General features: G+C 44.2%; 1 protein-coding gene across 1 annotated transcript in view; it reads left to right on the top strand.

Moving 5' to 3' along the window:
• Positions 1-14,238: 14,238 nt before the first annotated feature.
• B3GNT2 (UDP-GlcNAc:betaGal beta-1,3-N-acetylglucosaminyltransferase 2) overlaps positions 14,239-20,067 on the top strand; it is a 51,958-nt gene continuing 46,129 nt past the window's right edge. The window contains exon 1 of the mRNA XM_089669177.1: positions 14,239-14,504. The gene's annotated coding sequence lies outside the window, so the exon portion shown is untranslated. The remainder of the gene's footprint in view (positions 14,505-20,067) is intronic.

Raw genomic sequence — 20,067 nt, 5'->3', positions numbered from 1 at the left:
ATTCTATGTTCTCAGTAATAGGATTCGAACATGAATTTGAGGAATTTTCCATCAGTTTCTCAACTCTCAAGTGTCTTTGTTACTCTCAAGCAGAACAACTAACTTTTGTATTGGACGTTCCAACTTGAGTGGAGTTGTGAGACGTTTTCCCCTTTTGTCCAGTTTTGAGTCTCCCATTTGTAACAAAACTCTTCTCACTAGTCCTTCTTCATCCTTTCGAGCTTCTAGGACTTTGGCCAATTTCCATTGACTTCTAGGTAAGTCGTCTTCCTTTACTAACACTATGTCATCAACTTGAACATTTCTTTTAGGCGTTTGCCATTTACTTCTTAGTATGAGATGAGCTAAGTACTCCTTGCTCCATCTATTCCAAAACTGCTCTGATAGATATTGAACTCTTCGCCATCTTTTCCTTGCGTATAAATCTTCTTTGGGGAAGTTGCCAGGTGGTGGCTGTATGTAATCAGCTTTAAGGTGAAGTAGATGGTTGGGAGTTAAAGGTTCCTAGCTTGTTGGGTCGTTGATGTTGTTGACTGTAAGTGGACGACTGTTAACAATAGACATTACTTCATAGAATAGTGTCCTAAGTGAAGCATCATCTAATCTTCCGGCGTTCTTCTTCAACACTGAACTTAGTACGTTTCTTACAGTTCTGATTTGCCTCTCCCAGACTCCGCCTGTATGGCTTGCATGTGGAGCATTCATGTGAAAATCACACTGTTTCTCTAACAAGTACTCAGTTACTTTTTCTTTATCAATCTCTTTTAGAGCCTTGTTCAATTCGTTCTTTGCTCCAACAAAATTAGATCCTTGGTCAGATCTAAGTTCTCTGACAGTACCTCTAATGGCTATGAAACATCTTAAGGCGTTGATAAAGGCGTCGGTTGACATACTGTATCTTCCAACATTTCCAGGTGAATTGCTCTGGAGCTTAGACACATAAATATCAGTCCATATCTCTTGTACTCCTTGCGGTTTTGTTTGGTGATAAATGGGCCGAAGCAATCCATTCCGCTATAAAGAAATGGTGGTGATGGGTTTACACGATCAGCTGGTAGATCAGCCATTCTTTGTTCTTCTGTAGGTCTACGTGCCTTTCTACAGATTACACATTTACTTATGTACTTCGCTATAACTTTGCTTCCTTTCACTATCCAATAACCACCTTCTCTTAAACAGCTTTGAGTAAAGCTTCTTCCTTGATGCAAGGATTTGTTGTGGTAGTGATTGATAATCAATCTTGTGAAGGTAGAATTTTTGGGTAGAATTGCTGGATGCTTAATTCTGTTAGGTAGCGACGCATTTTCCAGCTTCCCTCCCACCTTCAGTATACCATCCTGCAGAATAAGATTAAGCTTGTACAATGGGTGGTTTTTTGGAAGTCTCTTAGGTTCTTGACTAAGTCTCTTCAATTCTTCACTGTAGAATCTTTGATGAATGAGTCTTAGAACCGTTTCTTCAGCTTTCACTCTTTCCTCTACATTCAACGATTCTTTCTCTCTGATTCCTTTTGCTAAGCATTGAATTCGAGCTACAATGTTTATGACTGTATTCCACTTTGAACATCTGGCTAGTCATTCAGGTATGTCATCTTGACACTTGGCAGCAGTGCTCAATGTTTGAACTACCTTTACTTCTGGGTCACCCATAGACAGTTCTGTATAACCTTCACTTGGTATGATTTCCCTTTCCCAAAGGAACTCTGGACCGGTGAACCAGTTTGAATTCTTCAATTCTGTTACATTTAGGCCTCTTGAAGCATGATCTGCTGGGTTTTGCTTTGTGTCAACATAGTGCCAATGTTCTGGATTCGTTGTTTTTTCGAATTTTTTGAACTCTGTTAGCGACAAAGGTGTGGAATCTTCGAGCTTCATTGTTTATGTAACCTAGGACAACTTGTGAGTCTGTCCAAAAATGCTCTTCATCTATTTTCAATTCCAATTCTTCTTTCAGAAACTGACTTACTGATGTTGAAACAACGGCTGCCGTTAGTTCGAGTCTTGGTATTGTCTGAATATTGTTGGGTGCGACTCTGGCCTTACCCATAACTAGGGCACAGTGTATCTTTCCTTCTCCTATTGCTCTGATGTAGGAGCACTGACCATAACCATGACTACTGGCATCTGAAAAGTGATGAAGTTCTATTTTCTTGTACTTTCCGAAATCAGGAGGTACAAAACATCTGGGTATCCGAATTTCTTTCAAATTTTGCAAGTCTCTTATCCAACTCTCCCACCTTGGCCTCAAGCCTGCAGGTATGGGTTCGTCCCGTCCCAACTTCTGTCTGCATAATTCTTGCAGTATTTCTTTTGCTCTGAGGATTACTGGTGATAGGAATCCCAACAGATCATATATTGAGGCTACTGTGGAAAGAATGGTACGTCTAGTTGGAACTTTCTCTTCCATGGATATTTGAAAGAAAAAATTGTCATTTTCTACATTCCATCCCAATCCGAGTACATTCTGAACTGGAAGAGGATCATAGTTAAGATCCACATTCTTTATTGTTGATGCACGTTCGGAGTCACTGATGGATTCTAGTACCTCTCTGTCGTTTGAGATGAGTTTGTGAAGATGCAAGTTTCCTTTTGCGCATAACTCTTGGCTCTCTCTCACCAATTGAATTGCCGATTTTGAGGATTCTAGGCTTATAAGACCATCATCTACATAAAAGTTTTTCTTCAAAAAATTTGCTGCTGATGGACAATCCTTTTCATTCTGATTGGCTAGATACTTCATACCATAATTAGCACAACCTGGGGATGATGCTGCTCCAAACAAGTGTACTTTCATCCTGTATTCCGCTGGCTCTGTATCTGTATCTCCGTCTTCCCACCATAGGAACCTCAGGAAGTCTCTATCTTCTTCCTTCACATGAAATTGATGGAACATCTTTTCAATGTCACACATGACTGCTATGGGATACTTTCTGAATCTACAGAGTACTCCAGGTACAGTGTTTGTAAGATCTGGTCCTTTTAGTAGATGATCGTTCAATGCAACATCATTGTACCTTGCTGAGCAATCAAAAACTACTCTGATCTTATCCGGTTTCTTTGGGTGATAGACACCTTGATGTGGGATGTACCACACTTCTCCATTTTTAGGCTGACCATCAACTTTCTCTGCGTGCCCTTCTTTGAGGATTTCTTTCATGAATTTCAAATAATCGTCTTTGAGTTTGGGATCTCTTCCCATCCTTTTCTTTAAGCTTTTCAATCTTGCCAGGGCAAGATCTCTGTTATTTGGCAGATGAGGTCGTTCTCTAAAAGGTAGGGGCATTTCAAGATGACCTTGTTGATTTTGCTGAATATTATCTTCTAGAACTTGTACAAACTTTATGTCCTCTTGGGATACACTCTTTTCATTACAACTTACGTCTGCAAAGTCGGATTCTAGGATTTTGAGTACTTTCGCTGGACTTACAGTTGGTAACTCTTGGACAGATATTCTATGACACAATCCTGTCACCTGTCCTGAATCTGCAATCTGTCGTTTTCCTCCAACAACACCCCATCCTAGATCAGTTTGGACTGTGTAGGGTTCACCCTTTCCTCCTGCGATTATCTTTCGTGGCACCAACGCCTCGGGACAGTCATAGCCTATAAACAGTCCAACACCAAATTCCTTCAGCGGGGACATTTCATGAGATATGACAGATAGGTGTTCCCATTTGTTGGCTGTTTCACAGGTAGGTATGCGATCTCGATCTAGAGGTATGTCGTCTTTTGTATAAGCTGGAGGTAGATCTAATATGCAGTTTGAGTGGAGTCCTCTAACTCTCAGTCCTTTGACTCTTTGACTGTTCACCAATGTGTCTCTTCCTGTCATTGTGGTGAGTTTGAGTTTCACTGGTTCTGTGGCCACTTGTAATTTCTTGCAGATTTCTTGATCAATGAAGGTGACGTCACTCTGGGCATCAAGTAGCGCATAGGCATATACCTTCTTGTTCTTCCTTTTAGGATTTGAAATACACACTGGTACAACCATTGACGTGCCATTGATTTCTCTTTCTCTCACTCTGCAAGAGAATACTGTCGCTTTATTTTCTTCCTCAGTGTTCTTGGGAATTAAGGACTTCTCTTTCTTTGGACGTTCTTCATGTAGTGGGGTAGGATGACGTCCTTTACAAACGCTGCAAGTGGCCTTTTTCTTGCATTCTTTAGTAATATGGCCTTTTCTTAAACATCCAAAACACAGCTGATTATCAAACACAAACTTCTTCTTTTCATCTGGAGACCTTTCCTTCAGTTGTTGGCACTTATGTATGGAGTGATTCTCTTCACAGAACATACACTTGAAGGTAGTCTGAAGACTTGTCGGTACAAACTCTTTACTGATCCCAGTAATGACGTTGAACTTGCTCTCATGGGCATCTGGACCTTTAGTAGCTGTGTTGGTTGCAAAGCTAATTGCTCTTGCGCGTCTTATTTCTCTTGTAGCCCTTTCTTCTAAGGGTTTTAAGATATAAGATGCTGTTACTGGATTACACGCTATTCGTGCTTCCTTATTGACAAATTCAGAGAACTCTTTGAAACTTGGGAAGTTTTTGCCGTGATCTAACTGTTCAGTCACATAGCGATTCCATCCAGAAGCCACTTGTTCTGGTAGCTTGGCTAGCATCCTGTGGTTTTCTAGATAGTCGTTCAATACTTCTAGTCCTTGAACATGTGGGATAGCATTGCTGCATGCTTGCAGGAAGTCGCCATACTCTTGGAGCTTGAAGTGTTCTTTAGGACCTATTTTGGCCCAGTTTATCAACTTCTCTCTGAAAGCTCTTTGCACTAAGAAAGGATGACCATATCTTGCATTTAATTTTTCCCAAGCTTGCTTGTAGGTTTCTTCATCTTTCCTATAGAAGTTACCTTCAAGAACCTTTTTTGCTTCTCCGCCAGTATACCGCTGGAGGTAGAATAACTTGTCCACTGGACGGGAGCAATTATGTTCAATGATCATTTCAAAACTTGCCTTCCATTCTATAAACTTCAGTACGTCTCCGGAAAATATAGTAGGTTCCGGAACAGGAAGTCTAGTGAGAAAGCTTCTCTGAGGTTTCGCCGGGTCAGCAGTTGCAGCATTCTCGTGACCACTGCCATGACATATGGGAGTTCAATAATCTGGTTTTCTTTTTTCTCTTGGTACCGAATCAGGCGAGTCTCTCTTCTTTTCTCTCTGAGCAGGGATGGAAGGACTGTGACTTATTTCTTCACTACATGCTGGAGATTTCCTTCCATTTTCCTGGGCGTAAGGAAGATCGTAGCAGTCAGCTTCTCCACTTAGTACTGATTTGGATCTATGACTACCCTGATTCGTATCCTCTTCGTGCACTCTGAGTCTGGCTTCTATAATCTTAACTTCCTTCTGCCTTTCCAGACTTTTCATTTCAGCTTCCATTTTATGGCGCTGAGCCTCCATTTTATGGTGCTGAGCTTCCATTTCCTGGCGCTGAGCTTCCATTTCCTGGCGCTGAGCCTCAATGGCAGATTCCATCTCTACTTCTGCTCGTTTGGCAGCGAGTTGTTCAGCTAATTCCTTTCTTTTGGCTGACGTACTTGAGAACTCTGTTATGTGGCTGGCGCTTCTGCTAGTGATGGAAGTCACACTTGAGATTGTGGTTCCTCCTAAGGATCTAGCATAGTCTTTCATGAAGAGCTCATTCATTCCCTTTCGGGCCTTGACTTCATCATAATTTGCTGCAGATGATAGTTCTCTCATAAGCTTCACTAAATCCCTAGTGACTGCGTTACATGTATCCATGTTCCTTACAATATCCTGGGAGGGTGTCAAGGATGACCGCAAGTTGACATATGCTGTCATAAGCTCTGACTCAGAATCTTCTACCGTCTCTATTATTTCACTCAAATTCTCCTTTATGCTTTCTTGTTTTAGCTTTCTGCGAATGTCTTTGATGTATGCTTTCCACCTCTCATATATTCGGACAAACTTTTTTCCTTTCAGTGCTGCCTCTTGCTCCAAATTTTCTAGCACCTTTTGGGTCGGTTTTCTGTCCCGTGATGAACGTCTTAGTTCACCTGTTTCAGCTATATTTGTTTGGGGCGAGACTACCGTTACATTGCACCTTTCAGATTCAGACAGGTTCTCTTGCTCTTCACCTTCTACCATATCTATCATTGCATCTGCTAACAGTGGGGTGGCAATGCTAGGCTCAGCCATTTCTGAATGCTATAACAATTAATATGAATAATAAGGACCTGTCTCTTTAAATGCAATACTACCAAATGCAAGAATAAATGACTTTCACTTTACATGTAATAGCACCAAAATGCAGGCAATAAATGACTTTCACTTTAAATACATCAGAATCATATACTATAACTGTCTCTTTTTATTAAAAGTCTGTATTCTCTTGAGCACAAAAATGTCTCTTGCAAAAACCTATGTGCGTAAGTGAGTAATAAAGGAAAGCTCTGACCTTAATTGAAAAGCAGGATACCGTGATCTGAAGGTTGCAGAAAATGTCAGTCTTAAAGGAGACTTTTCTTGATGCGGTGACTTGCGATGCTCTGCGGTGACTTTGCAATGCTCTGCGGTGACTTTGCGATGCTCTGCGGTGACTTTGCAATGCTCTGCGGTGACTTGCGATGCTCTGCGTGAACTCTCTGAATGCAACACGTGGTCTCTTGATGGATAGCGGTGCGGGCACTCTAGCTCTGGACTCTGGCCCTCCCCCCATGCATCTCTTTCTCTCTCTAGGGGTGCAGGAAGTTTGGCGCTCTTTCTCTGACTGTCTTGCCTTTGCTGTTATGCCACTTTAAGAATCGTCTGCAGTCTGACTAATGCGCATATGCTATGGCCTGTACTGTTTTTCCGCTGAGGTGTCTCCGCGTGACGGTATATGCTGGCGCTCTATTTCTCTAGTGTACTCTTTACTGTGCAAGTTGAGGAGCGCTGTTGCTTGACCTCTGAGGGTGATAGTTCCACTGTGGCAGGCGCAGCACCCTTTGGTGCCTGGTGCGCTGTGGCATTAGAAAAATTATGCAATTGCTGTTTCTTTGTTTGATTAGACTGACTTTACTCTGTAATTCCTCCAATGCCGCTCTATGGATGCAGTAGGTTTAAAGAGCACACCGAATACTTTAGTTAACTTCTTTAATAACTTCAATCTTCTTCATATAACTGCTTACAATGGCTTGTTTCATTTATCATACAGTAGCTTTAGAGTTTCTTTCATATTACAGTGGTTTGATTTGATAGCTTATCTCGATAGGTTCAATAGATTCAATAAATTTGTTCTGTATATTTCGATAGATTGATAAATTCACTTGGATTTATAAATTCGTTAGATTACTCTACAGTGACTTGATTCGTAAGTTCGGTGGAACTACAAGTAAACACATACAACAGTTTTTAGACACAGATCTACCTGCATTACTAAACAACAGAGGAACACACAAGTGCATTAAATACCTATTTGGCCTTCTCTGCTTCCATAAAGCTTTTCTGATTGGAACTTTGTCTGTTTCCTCTTCTGTCTGGTGAGCATGTGTCTCTAGAAAATCCTAGCAGGGAGTTTTACACAGGCACAAATGTGAAACTGGCTGGGATTGGTTAAGGCTCTGTTCAGTGGGAGGCTGTCTGTGATTGGCTGACCTTTAACTAAATCTTAAAGGCATATTTTCCTTTTCTGCTTCTGCTAACACAATTAATATAAAAATGTCATATAACAATCAAAGACATAAATTACAGCAATGATTCTGCTTTTGGCTTTAACATATGCACATATACACTGTACTGAGGTTATTGGCAGGTTTGGTATACACATATATGTGAACCACATTAGCAACCTAGGACTGGTCTTAGCTGGCCAGCTACATGCAGACTGCTTCTACAAACATTTGTGAAAGAATGGCTCGCTCTCAGGAGCTCAGTGAATTCAAGCGTGGTACCATGATAGGTTGCCACCTGTGCAATAAGTCCATCCATTAAATTTCCTCTCTATAACAAAGTGGAAGCAACTGGGAACAACAGCAACTCCACAAAGTGGTAGTCCACGTAAAATGACAGAGTGGAGTCAGTGCATACTGAAGCAAACAGTGCGCAGAAGTTGTCAACTGTCTGCAGAGTGAAGAGCTAAAGACTTCCAAACTTTGTGTGACCTTCAGATTAGCACAACAACAGTGCGTAGAGAGCTTCATGGAATAGGTTTCCATGGACAAGCAGCTGCAACCAGCCATACACCACCAAGTGCAATGCAAAGCGCCGGATGCAGTGGTGTAAAAGACGCTGCCACTGGGCTCTAGAGCAGTGAAGACATGTTCTCTGGAGTGACGAATCCCACTTCTTTGTCTGGCAATCTGATGGTCATGTCTGGGTTTGGTGGTTGCTAGGAGAATGGTACTTGCCTGACTACATTGTGCCAAGTGTAAAGTTTGGTGGAAGGGGGGGGGGTTATGGTGTGGTGTTGTTTTTCAGGGGTTGGGCTTGGCCCCCTATTTCCAGTAAAGGGAACTCTTAAGGCATCAGCATACCAAGACATTTTGGACATTTTTGTGCTCCCAACTTTGTGGGAACAGTTTGAGGATGGCCCTTCCTGTTCCAACATGACTGTATACCAGTGAACAAAGCAAGGTCCACAAAGGCAAGGATGAGGGAGTTTGGGGTGGAGGAACTTGACTGACCTCAACCCAATAGAATGCCTTTGGAATGAAATAGAGCGGAGACTGCAAACCAGGCCTTCTCATCTGACATCAATGCCTGACCTAACAAATGTGCTTCTGGAAAAATGGTCAAACATTCCCATAGACACACTCCTAAACCTATAGTTGCAAAGGGTGGGCCAACTCAATATTGAACCCTACGGACTAAGACTGGGATGCCAGCTCATGTGTGTGTAAAGGCAGGCGACCCAATACTTTTGGCAATATAGTGTATCTGTATTATCTGTTAGGGCTGATAAATAAATCCAGTCATGTGATGTGAGGGGTCTTCTTCCTCATCAGTGGTGAACGATCATGAATATTGCAGAAAACGTGTTCATATAAGGTAGTGGTGTCATTCTCTGCAGTATTTTCCTGTGAGTCCAGGGCAGATTGATGACACACTCCCTGATGGCCTGCGCTCATGAGGAATGGGTGGAGTTATGTTATAAATTTAGGCTATTTATGTACCTCCTGAAGCCTGACTGGAATATTCCCAGGACATTGCTAAGGCCTAGTCGTTACTGGTCACCTCCACCATCACAGAAGTGAGCTCTCAAATGCTGAGCTCAGAGCTACTGCATCAGGGGATACAAAGCACGTGTGAGGGGGTTTGAATCCTAGAAAAAGCTCACTTGTGCAATGGTGGAGGTAAGCAGTAACGACTAGGCCTCACTTAGCAACGTCCTGGGAGTATTCCAGTCAGGCTTTGGAAGGTATGTAAATGGCCTACACCTATAGGAAGAATTATTAAACCTTATATACATAGGCAGTTTTTTGTAAAGATGAACTAACCCTTTACCTATAAATATTTTTAGTGGTTGAAAGGCAGGTAAGGGGAAAACAGGAAGAGTATGGTAAGAGTGAGATTGACTGCCCAGGGACAGATTTACCATTAGGAGGGAAGGCTGTGCTTATACACCGATCAGCCATAACATTATGGCCACCCACCATATCGTGTCGAGGCATGAACTCCACTTCTGACCTCCATACCTAAAAGGGATGTTGTGGTATCTGGCACCAAGCCTTCAGTAGCAGATTCTTTAACCTCTTCACGCCGACTGCACACAAATGTGCGGCCTCCTGGTGTCTGGGCCTAGACGCCGAGCAGCCGCATATTTGTGTGCAATTAAGAAAAACATGTTCTGAGAGCGCGCGCCCTGCGCGCTCCCATCACACATGCCTGGTACTCACGGAAAGGTCCCGATCTCCTCTTTCGATCGGGACCTTTCCCGATCATGTGACCGCAGTGACGGCGAATCACAAGACCCTAAAACCCTGCCTCTCCTCCCGACTTCTGAAACCCTTAAAGGGCCGGGAGGCGGCGGCGCCAAAGGGTTAGGTGCTGTAAGTTACAAGGTGGGGCTTCCATGGATCAAGCTTGCTTTTCCAGCACATCTCACAGATGCTTGATTGGATTGAGATCTGGAGGCCAAGTCAACACCTCAAACTTGTTGAGTTCCTCAAACCATTCTTGAATTCATCAGACCAGGCCATCTTCTTCCATTGCTCTTTGGTCCAGTTCTGATGCTCATGTGCCCATTGTAGGTGCTTTTGGCTGTGGACACGGGTCAACATGGGCACCTTCACTGGTCTGCGGCTACATAGCCTCACATGCAACAAACTGCGATGCACTTTGTGTTCTGACACCTTTCTATTGGAACCAGCATTAACTTTTTCAGCAATATGAGCTACAATAGCTCTCCTATTGGATTAGACTACATGGGTCAGCATTCACTCCCCACGAATGAGCTTTAGCCATCCATAAGCCTGTTGCAGATTTACTGTTTTTTTTTCCGTGAACCACTTTTGGTAGGTCTTGATCACTGCAAACCGAGAACATCCCACAAAAGCTGCAGTTTTGGAGCTGCTCTAACCCAGTGGTTTAATCGTTACAATTTGGCCCTCGTCAAAGTCGCTCAAATCCTTAGGCTTGCCCATTTTTTCTGCTTTTACTGTGCTGCCCCAAAGTAGTGCCCTACAGTATATTCCATGGCACAGAGATATAGTGCAGAATGTTCTGCGTGGTGATAACAGGCATCCTAAGGGTTTCCCACTATACATGACTCTATGATCTCCAGTATATATAGTCCATCATATGGAGCATGCTGTATCCTGTACACTGTGATTACAGGCACCCAATAACACTCTCTCCAGTATATGTACCCCTCATACACAGAGCACCGTGCTGACTGTTCGCACTCCCCAGTATACAGAGGTCTACTATAGATCAGTGTTCTATGTACCGTGATCGCACTCCCCAGTGTACAGAGGTCTACCATAGATCAGTGCTCTATGTACCGTGATCGCACTCCCCAGTGTACAGAGGTCTACCATAGATCAGTGCTCTATGTACCATGATCGCAATCCCCAGTGTACAGAGGTCTACCATAGATCAGTGCTCTATGTACCGTGATTGCACTCCCCAGTGTACAGAGGTCTACCATAGATCAGTGCTCTATGTACCGTGATCGCAATCCCCAGTATACAGAGGTCTACCATAGATCAGTGCTCTATGTACCGTGATCACAATCCCCAGTATATAGAGGTCTATCATAGATCAGTGCTCTATGTACCGTGATCGCACTCCCCAGTGTACACAAGTCTACTATAGATCAGTGCTATATGTCCCATGATCACAATCCCCAGTATATAGAGGTCTACTATAGATCAGTGCTCTATGTACCGTGATCGCAATCCCCAGTGTACAGAGGTCTACCATAGATCAGCACTCTATGTACCATGATCACACTCCCCAGTATATAGAGGTCTACCATAGATCAGCGCTCTATGTACCGTGATCACACTCCCCAGTATACAGAGGTCTACCATAGATCAGTGCTCTATGTACCGTGATTGCAATCCCCAGTATATAGAGGTCTACCTTAGATCAGCGCTCTATGTACTGTGATCGCACTCCCCAGTATACAGAGGTCTACTATAGATCAGTGCTCTATGTACCGTGATCACACTCCGCAGTATACAGAGGTCTATCATAGATCAGTGCTCTAGTCAGGGGCGTATCTCGAGCCAGTGCTCTATGTAGTGATCACACTCTCTGATATAGAGATCTGTGTACAGATATTACACTCCCTGGTTACAGATCTGTGTACGGCGATCACGCTCCCCGTTATATGGATCTGTGTACAGCGATCACGCTCCCCGATATACGGATCTGTGTACGGCGATCACGCTCCCCGATATACGGATCTGTGTACGGCGATCACGCTCCCCGATATACGGATCTGTGTACGGCATTCACACTCCTCGGTTACAGATCTGTGTATGGCGATCACACTCCCCGGTTACAGATCTATGTAGGGCGATCACACTCCCCGGTATACGGATCTGTGTAAGGCAATCACACTAACCTCCTAGATTGTAAGCTCGAAAGAGCAGGGCCCTCGATCCCCTCATGTTTTGCATTGTATTGGTATTGTTCTGTCACATGTTCAGTCCCCCTTTGTAATGTACAGCGCTGAGCGAACTATTGGCGCTTTATAAATACTGTATAATAATAATAACCGGTTACAGATCTGTGTACGGCAATCACACTCCCCGGTATATGGATCTGTGTACGGCGATCACACTCCCCGGTATACGGATCTGTGTACGGCGATCACACTCCCCGGTATACGGATCTGTGTACGGCGATCACACTCCTAGGTACACGGATCTGTGTACGGCGATCACACTCCCCGGTATACGGATCTGTGTACGGCGATCACACTCCCCGGTACACGGATCTGTGTACGGCGATCACACTCCCAGGTACACGGATCTGTGTACGGCGATCACACTCCCCGGTATACAGATCTGTGTACGGCGATCACACTCCCCGGTATACGGATCTGTGTACGGCGATCACACTCTATGTACGGCGATCACACTCCCCGGTATACGGATCTGTGTATGGCGATCACACTCTATGTACAGCGATCACACTCCCCGGTAAACGGATCTGTGTACGGCGTTCACACTCCCCGGTATACGGATCTGTGTACGGCGATCACACTCTATGTACGGCGATCACACTCCCCGGGATACGGATCTGTGTACGGCGATCACACTCCCCGGGATACGGGTCTGTGTACGGCGATCACATTCCCCGGTATACGGATCTGTGTACGGCGATCACATTCTATGTACGGCGATCACACTCCCCGGGATACGGATCTGTGTACGGCGATCACACTCCCTGGGATACGGATCTGTGTATGGCGATCACACTCTATGTACGCCGATCACACTCCCCGGTACAGGGATCTGTATACAGCGATCACACTCTGTGTACAACAATCACACTCATGAGGTCACCATGAACAGGATTGCTATAGCAGGCCATGGTACATTGTATACATAATAATGCCATGGGACGGTGTAATAATACTTTTTTTCTTTTTCTAAATACTGATCTGAGATCAATGGAGCAGGGACACACCGAGGGCATCATTTTACTGTAGAAGACCATAGCAGACTATGTACAGCGATCACACTCCCCGGTACACAGATCTGTGTATGGTGATCACACTCCCCGGTATACGGATCTGTGCACAGCGATCACACTCCCCGGTATACGGATCTGTGTACGGTGATCACACTCTATGTACGGCGATCACACTCCCCGGTATACGGATCTGTGTACGGTGATCACACTCTATGTACGGCGATCACACTCCCCGGTATACGGATCTGTGTACGGCGATCACACTCTATGTACGGCGATCACACTCCCCGGTATACGGATCTGTGTACGGTGATCACACTCTATGTACGGCGATCACACTCCCCGGGATACGGATCTGTGTACGGCGATCACACTCCCTGGGATACGGATCTGTGTATGGCGATCACACTCTATGTACGCCGATCACACTCCCCGGTACAGGGATCTGTATACAGCGATCACACTCTGTGTACAACAATCACACTCATGAGGTCACCATGAACAGGATTGCTATAGCAGGCCATGGTACATTGTATACATAATAATGCCATGGGACGGTGTAATAATACTTTTTTTCTTTTTCTAAATACTGATCTGAGATCAATGGAGCAGGGACACACCGAGGGCATCATTTTACTGTAGAAGACCATAGCAGACTATGTACAGCGATCACACTCCCCGGTACACAGATCTGTGTATGGTGATCACACTCCCCGGTATACGGATCTGTGTACAGCGATCACACTCCCCGGTATACGGATCTGTGTACGGTGATCACACTCTATGTACGGCGATCACACTCCCCGGTATACGGATCTGTGTACGGTGATCACACTCTATGTACGGCGATCACACTCCCCGGTATACGGATCTGTGTACGGCGATCACACTCTATGTACGGCGATCACACTCCCCGGTATACGGATCTGTGTACGGCGATCACACTCTATGTACAGCGATCACACTCCCCGGGATACGGATCTGTGTACGGCGATCACAATCACACCCTCCAGCTCTGTACAGGAAACGGCAGCGCTGGGCTCCAACAGACTCTCACATAAACCACGCCTATTTCCCCCCGGACTCTCCGATGGGGAGGGGCTAGAAAAGTACAGCTCCGCCCCGCCCTGTTCTCTAGTCCTCCGGCGGACTGGGAAGGTAGCTCAGTAGTCGGGTGTTGGTGATCTAATTGGAGAATCCACGTTGTGTCTCTCCGGTCTTCTCTTCTACCTGGAATACGCAGAGCTCCTCCGGCTGGATCGTTGCCCCCGGGCGGTGTGTCCGGAGAAGAGGGCTCCCTCAGGTAATGCCGTACAGCTGCGGGGCGATGAGGGAGCGGAGAGGATGATCCTGGGAAGACTCAGCGCCACAGAGCCGTCCCGACCGAGACTGCAGACAAGGTAATCCCCCGGCACCGCCCGATCACTACACCGTCCGATCACTACACCACATGATCTGTGTTGTTCCAAACCGCCCGATCTACCCTACCTGATCACTGCGCCTCTACAGCAACAGAGTGTCCCGTCCCTGCCCCGTCATCCCTGTCCTCCTCTTCTACCCCCTGAGGGAGGAGGGGTCCTAGGTGTCAGATACCCCCTCTCTGATCACAGCTCTCCTCTGGGGTACCCCCCACCTCCCCTCCTAGTGGCATCACTCCAACTTCCTGCATGTGTTCCATTGTATGTATGTTACAGCACATCTGTTAGTGTGTGTCTGTAGAGTTTGGTCCTTCTAACAGTCCCACTGACTATATATAATATATTTTAATAAAAAATAAATGTCTAGTACTGGCAGTAGGGACATATGCAGGGACGCACTGATACTTGTGTGAGGTCACCATGAACAGGATTGCTATAGCAGGCCATGGTACATTGTATACATAATAATGCCATGGGACGGTGTAATACTTTTTTTTTTTTTTCTTTTTCTAAATACTGATCTGAGATCAATGGAGCAGGGACACACCGAGGGCATCATTTTACTGTAGAAGACCATAGCAGACTATGTAATTATTATTGCCTGCCATGGTCTTTTATAGTAATATTGTGAGTGATGGCCTCAGCATTGTGTCACTGCCCCGGGATATTGATCACAGGTCAGTATTTAGAAAGTGGAACAAAGTTTTCTAATGTCACATAATCTTCTTATTATCCATAATATGTAAGGACATGACTACATAATACTGTTTTTCTCTTTAAATACTAATCTGGTGTAAATATTGCAAAGCATGGACACACTGTTACTTAGCTGAGGTCATCCTGCCCAGTATTGCTATAGAAGACCATGGTAGACTATAGAAACATTGTTTGTTTGTAAATAATATTAATGATTAGATATTTATTATTATTATTATACAGGATTTATATAGCGCCAACAGTTTGCTCAGCGCTTTACAATATAACGGGAGACAATACAGCAACAATACAGTTCAATACAAGATGGTTAGGAGGGCCTGATCCTGGGAGCTTACAATCTAAGAGGGAGGGGCTAATGGTACAAAAGGTAGTAACTGTGGGGGATGGACTGGTAGGAGGAGTAGAAGATTCCTTTATTAGCTGAGGGCAGGATAGGCTTCCCTGCAGAGATAGGTTTTCAGAGATTGCCTAATGCAGGCCATAGACGGGTCGTTTATCGGCCGAATAGCGAAAAATCGTTCGTTCTGTTGCCACCAATGCTTATGAAAATCGGCCGTTTTTCATAGATTTTCCAGCATGACCGATAAAAGAAACAAGAAGGAACCGCAAAAATCGGCCGACGACATTGCCCCCTAACGGTGCGAATGTCGGCCGATTTATTCTTTCGGACGAAAATTCGGCCGATAAACGACCCGTCTATGGCGTGCATAAAAGTAAGCAGAGTAGGCGATAGTCTGATAAATTGGGGTAGAGAGTTCCAGAGGATGGGGGAAGCTCTGGAGACGAGCATGGGAGGAGGAGACTAGGGAGCTAGAGAGCAGGAGGTCGTGCGAGGAGCGGAGAGTATGGTTTGGGTGATATTTGGAGACAAGATTGGTGATGTAATTTGGGGCAGAGTTATAAATGGCTTTATATGTTATTAATGTTATGTTACCGTATCATATAATACAAATACGGTTTCTCTTTAAATACCAATCTGATTGAAGTATAAGAAAGTAAGGACACCTCTAGAGACTTACTGCTACTTGGTTGAGGTGACATCCTGGCCAGTCCTGTTCTAGAAGGCCATGGTAGACTATATATATATATATATATATATACATACAATCTCATTTATTTTTTTTTGTGAGTGTGATTATGTAATACTTTGTTAAATACCAAACTGATACAGATATTAGAAAGTAGGGACTCACAGCCACTTGGCTGAGATCATCATCGTCATCCTGGCTTCTATTATAGAAAATCATGATAGACTGTTTACCATATAGTTACACCAATATTCTATTCATACTTTTTCTCATGTAAATATTGATCTGAGATATATATTGGAAAGAAGCATTGTCATGGGCAGGTATTCATGACCCAGCACTTTCCCACAAATGATTGGACATTATTTATTTATTTTTTCTATAATGAACTTAAATGTGTAGAACCACCAAAAGCTAAGTAAAGTAGGGCCCGCCTGATCAGATGCATGATGATTCATAAAGCTGGCCATAGATCATCAAAAGTTGGCTATTTCAACAGGAATTGGCTGCATTTTAATCCCTCTATTGCTGTTTCCGTTTCAGAGGAGTTGATCGACTCCTCACCAATGGGACTGTTGAAAGATTTGTGTCTGATCAATGTATCCAGCCATCAATGTATCCAGCCAATCAGCTGCGGCACTGATCAGCATATTCTGACAGCGGAGGAGTCCTGCTGTCAGAGTATAATGGCTCAAGTATTCCCCCTTTTACCTCTTAAGTGTGTGAAAGGAGGAATGCATTGTTTTTTTTGTTATGCATGTGCTTTTGTTTTGGGGGTTTTTTTTTCCTTGATCAGAGGTCTGGCTGATTTAAAAAAAAAAAAAAAAAAAAAAAAAAAAAGCAAAAAACAATCCATCTATGGCCAGCTTTACATTAGGTCAGTGCTTATATTGTGTGATTTTGGTAAGTCTAAAGTTAATTGTGACCCTCAGGTTGATTGCACATGGGGCATCTAGCTGCTGTACCTGCAATCTGGCATTGTAGCCATCTGGGAAAGCACAGATATGGTGTTCAGACCGCAGCCTTTCAAAGTCACAGGCTGAAATACTCACATTTAGGGTCTTGAATGTCCATAGGACCATCCAGCATATTTCACTCTGCCATACACTGACAGGCTGCAGGCAGCAGCAGAGCTGGATGTTGCATCTGTGCTTCCCGGCCCCACGGAAAGCTTGGAGTCACAGCAAACTAGATGGCGGTATGCTGGGGGCCTAACACCGCATACTTTGTTCTAGATCAGGTTCTGCTGTGTTTAAGGACTCCTTCACATGGCCATTCCTGTCCTATGCAGATCGGTATATTTCTGTGGCAGGTCCCTTCAGGTGTTTATGTTCAGCTGTGGCCACCCAGTCTGTACAAATCAACGACAGACATGATCTCATGTAATTGATGAAGGAATGCTTATATGTGGCTTGGGACAAATGAGCAGCTCTGTACGCAGAATGTTTCCGCCATAGGTTGCTCATCTGGTGCAAAGCACAGGGACTTTCTCCATGTGCGATTACAGACAACTGCACAGCCTGTCATTGACTTAAACAGATTGAATGTAAACACCTGGCTATAACTATCACAGACATACATTGGTCTGTGCAGTGTATGGCCATGTGAATAAGCCCTAAATTAACTTTCATTTACATGCAATTTTATGTGCATTAAGAGCCAGTTCACACTATAGAAACGCAGTCCAGATGCATTTACGCATGTGCATTTTTTACGTGTTCTAGTGCGTTTTTTTTTTTTGTTTTTTTTTCTAATGAATTCCAGTTCATTTTTTTCCCCTTTTTCTTCACGTTAAATAGTAATAAGCGCATTCCAGTGTGTTTTTGGTGCATTCGGGTACGTTTTTGATGCGTTTTTTTTACCATGTTCTAGTGCAGTTCTGTGCAGAAAAAAAATGCAGCCTTCTATACTTTTTTTTTTTTTTTTTCTTCTTCAACCGGAATGCACTGGAACTGCAAGCACTGATGTGAACGATGACATTTGACAACCATATAACCTACTTTTCTGTGTTTTGGGTGCAGAAAAAAAAGCAACTGAAGCACATGTAGTGTGAACTGGCCCTAAAAGTGTGGTTTTTTTTTTTTTTTATATATATATATATATATACTTGCCTAGATGGATGCAGCATCAGTCCCCTGCAAGTTCTACGTGTGAGAACTTAGCGGTCACATGACTACTGATCACTGAGTTATCACAGCCACTCTGAGCAGAGAGCGATGACTGTCAGTCACCACTGTCTGCCAATGCACCCCCCCCTGGCCTCACTGGAGCACTGGTCTGTGGAGGGGGAGGCAGGTGTTGGCTCAGGCTGTCAGTGGCTTGCTGAGAGGCTGAGTCAGGTGCCGCTCCAGACTCTGGGGTGGATCCCAACTTTTGCATGTTCTCCGTGATTGCGTGGGTTTCCTCCGGGTACTCCTGTTTCCTCCCACACTCCAAAGACATGCTGGTAGGTTAATTGGCTCCTGTTTAAGTATGTGTATGTATGAATGTGAGTTGAGAACTTTAGATTGTAAGCTCCTTGAGGACAGGGACTGATGTGAATTGATAATTACGATGTAAATCACTGTGTAAAATTGCTGGCGCCGTATACCTACCTAACAGGAATAAATTCTACCATTTTCTGCATTTGTACACATCTGCTATTGTGAATGAGGCCCTGACCAATGTGCACCTATTAGTAATCAGCTGTGGCTGACACATTGTACATGTGACTTGGATCTCGGTCAGCGGCAGAGTTAATGATTGGTGAACTCTGCACATTTCACCCTTGGTGTACTTTGCGTACAGGTGGTCTATGTTCATCTGTCTCCATACCCTGAACTTCAGATCTGCTTTCACTTCTTTAGCATGAAACTAGCGTAGCGTTAATCATTGACGGTGGACAGAAAAGCAGATTGTTTAGATAACCCATCGGCTCTCCTTACTAGGATTCTAAAAAGCTGGAGAAAGCCGGATGTTTTGCTAAGGATCTTGTGTAAATCCTTCCCCAGGCATCACTCATTGGATAACATGCGAGAGTTGTGTGACAGGCCCCCTTAGTCTGACCATCTTGGCAGCCGGCAGGATTTGGCAGGCCGGTGGATGGCAGAGGATTTGCAAGGGCACGCTAATTAGAGGCTGGAAGAACAATGTGGCGTAGGATTAAAAAAAAAATACAGGCCACTCGTTGTTTTTTTTTATTGGATGATTTTATTTGAGAAACGTTTTTTTTTTCATTGCATGTCTTGTCTGCAGATTATACTAAATGCGTCTTGTTTTCCCTAAGTCTTGTGATTTGCACAGCGATATCTTATTTCAACAGGTTTTGCATGAGTCTCAGTCTGCCTGCAGCACGCCATGGGTTTATCTTACAGCACAGGTTGTGTTTACCGTGGAGGCAAATTAGGAGGTGCCAAGGCAGCACTGAAATGTTTGATGGCAATAAAGACTCTTTTGTAGGCGTTTGCTTCTAGGTGCGAAATTGTGATTGTGCACGTGTTTTCCACGGATTTTACTCGCCACCTGTTTTTCCTCTCCTCGGAAGAGGTTTTTACAAATCATTGTTGCTTTTGCATCCGGTTCTGTTTGCCAATGGGATGTACTCTTGTTGGGGCTTGTTCACACCTACTGTAGTGACTGGCGGTGTGGATAAATGCAAAGTTGCCACTACGTCACAGTTTGTTTTCCATGGGCCCTGTTCACATCACAATACTGGTGTGGTTTGCAGTGCAAACGTGATGTATCTATCCGTAGTGCACTGAATGGCAATGCAGATCAAACTAATAGAACTGGAGGGACAGTGCCTTGTGTTTGTAAAACAC

Source organism: Staurois parvus, unplaced genomic scaffold (genome assembly GCF_062004578.1).
Source record: "Staurois parvus isolate SC_StPar_1 unplaced genomic scaffold, SC_StPar_1.0 ptg000070l, whole genome shotgun sequence".
Classification (NCBI taxonomy): domain Eukaryota; kingdom Metazoa; phylum Chordata; class Amphibia; order Anura; family Ranidae; genus Staurois; species Staurois parvus.
The sequence above is the reverse complement of the archived record's forward strand: the minus strand, read 5'-3'. Positions and strand labels throughout refer to the sequence as shown.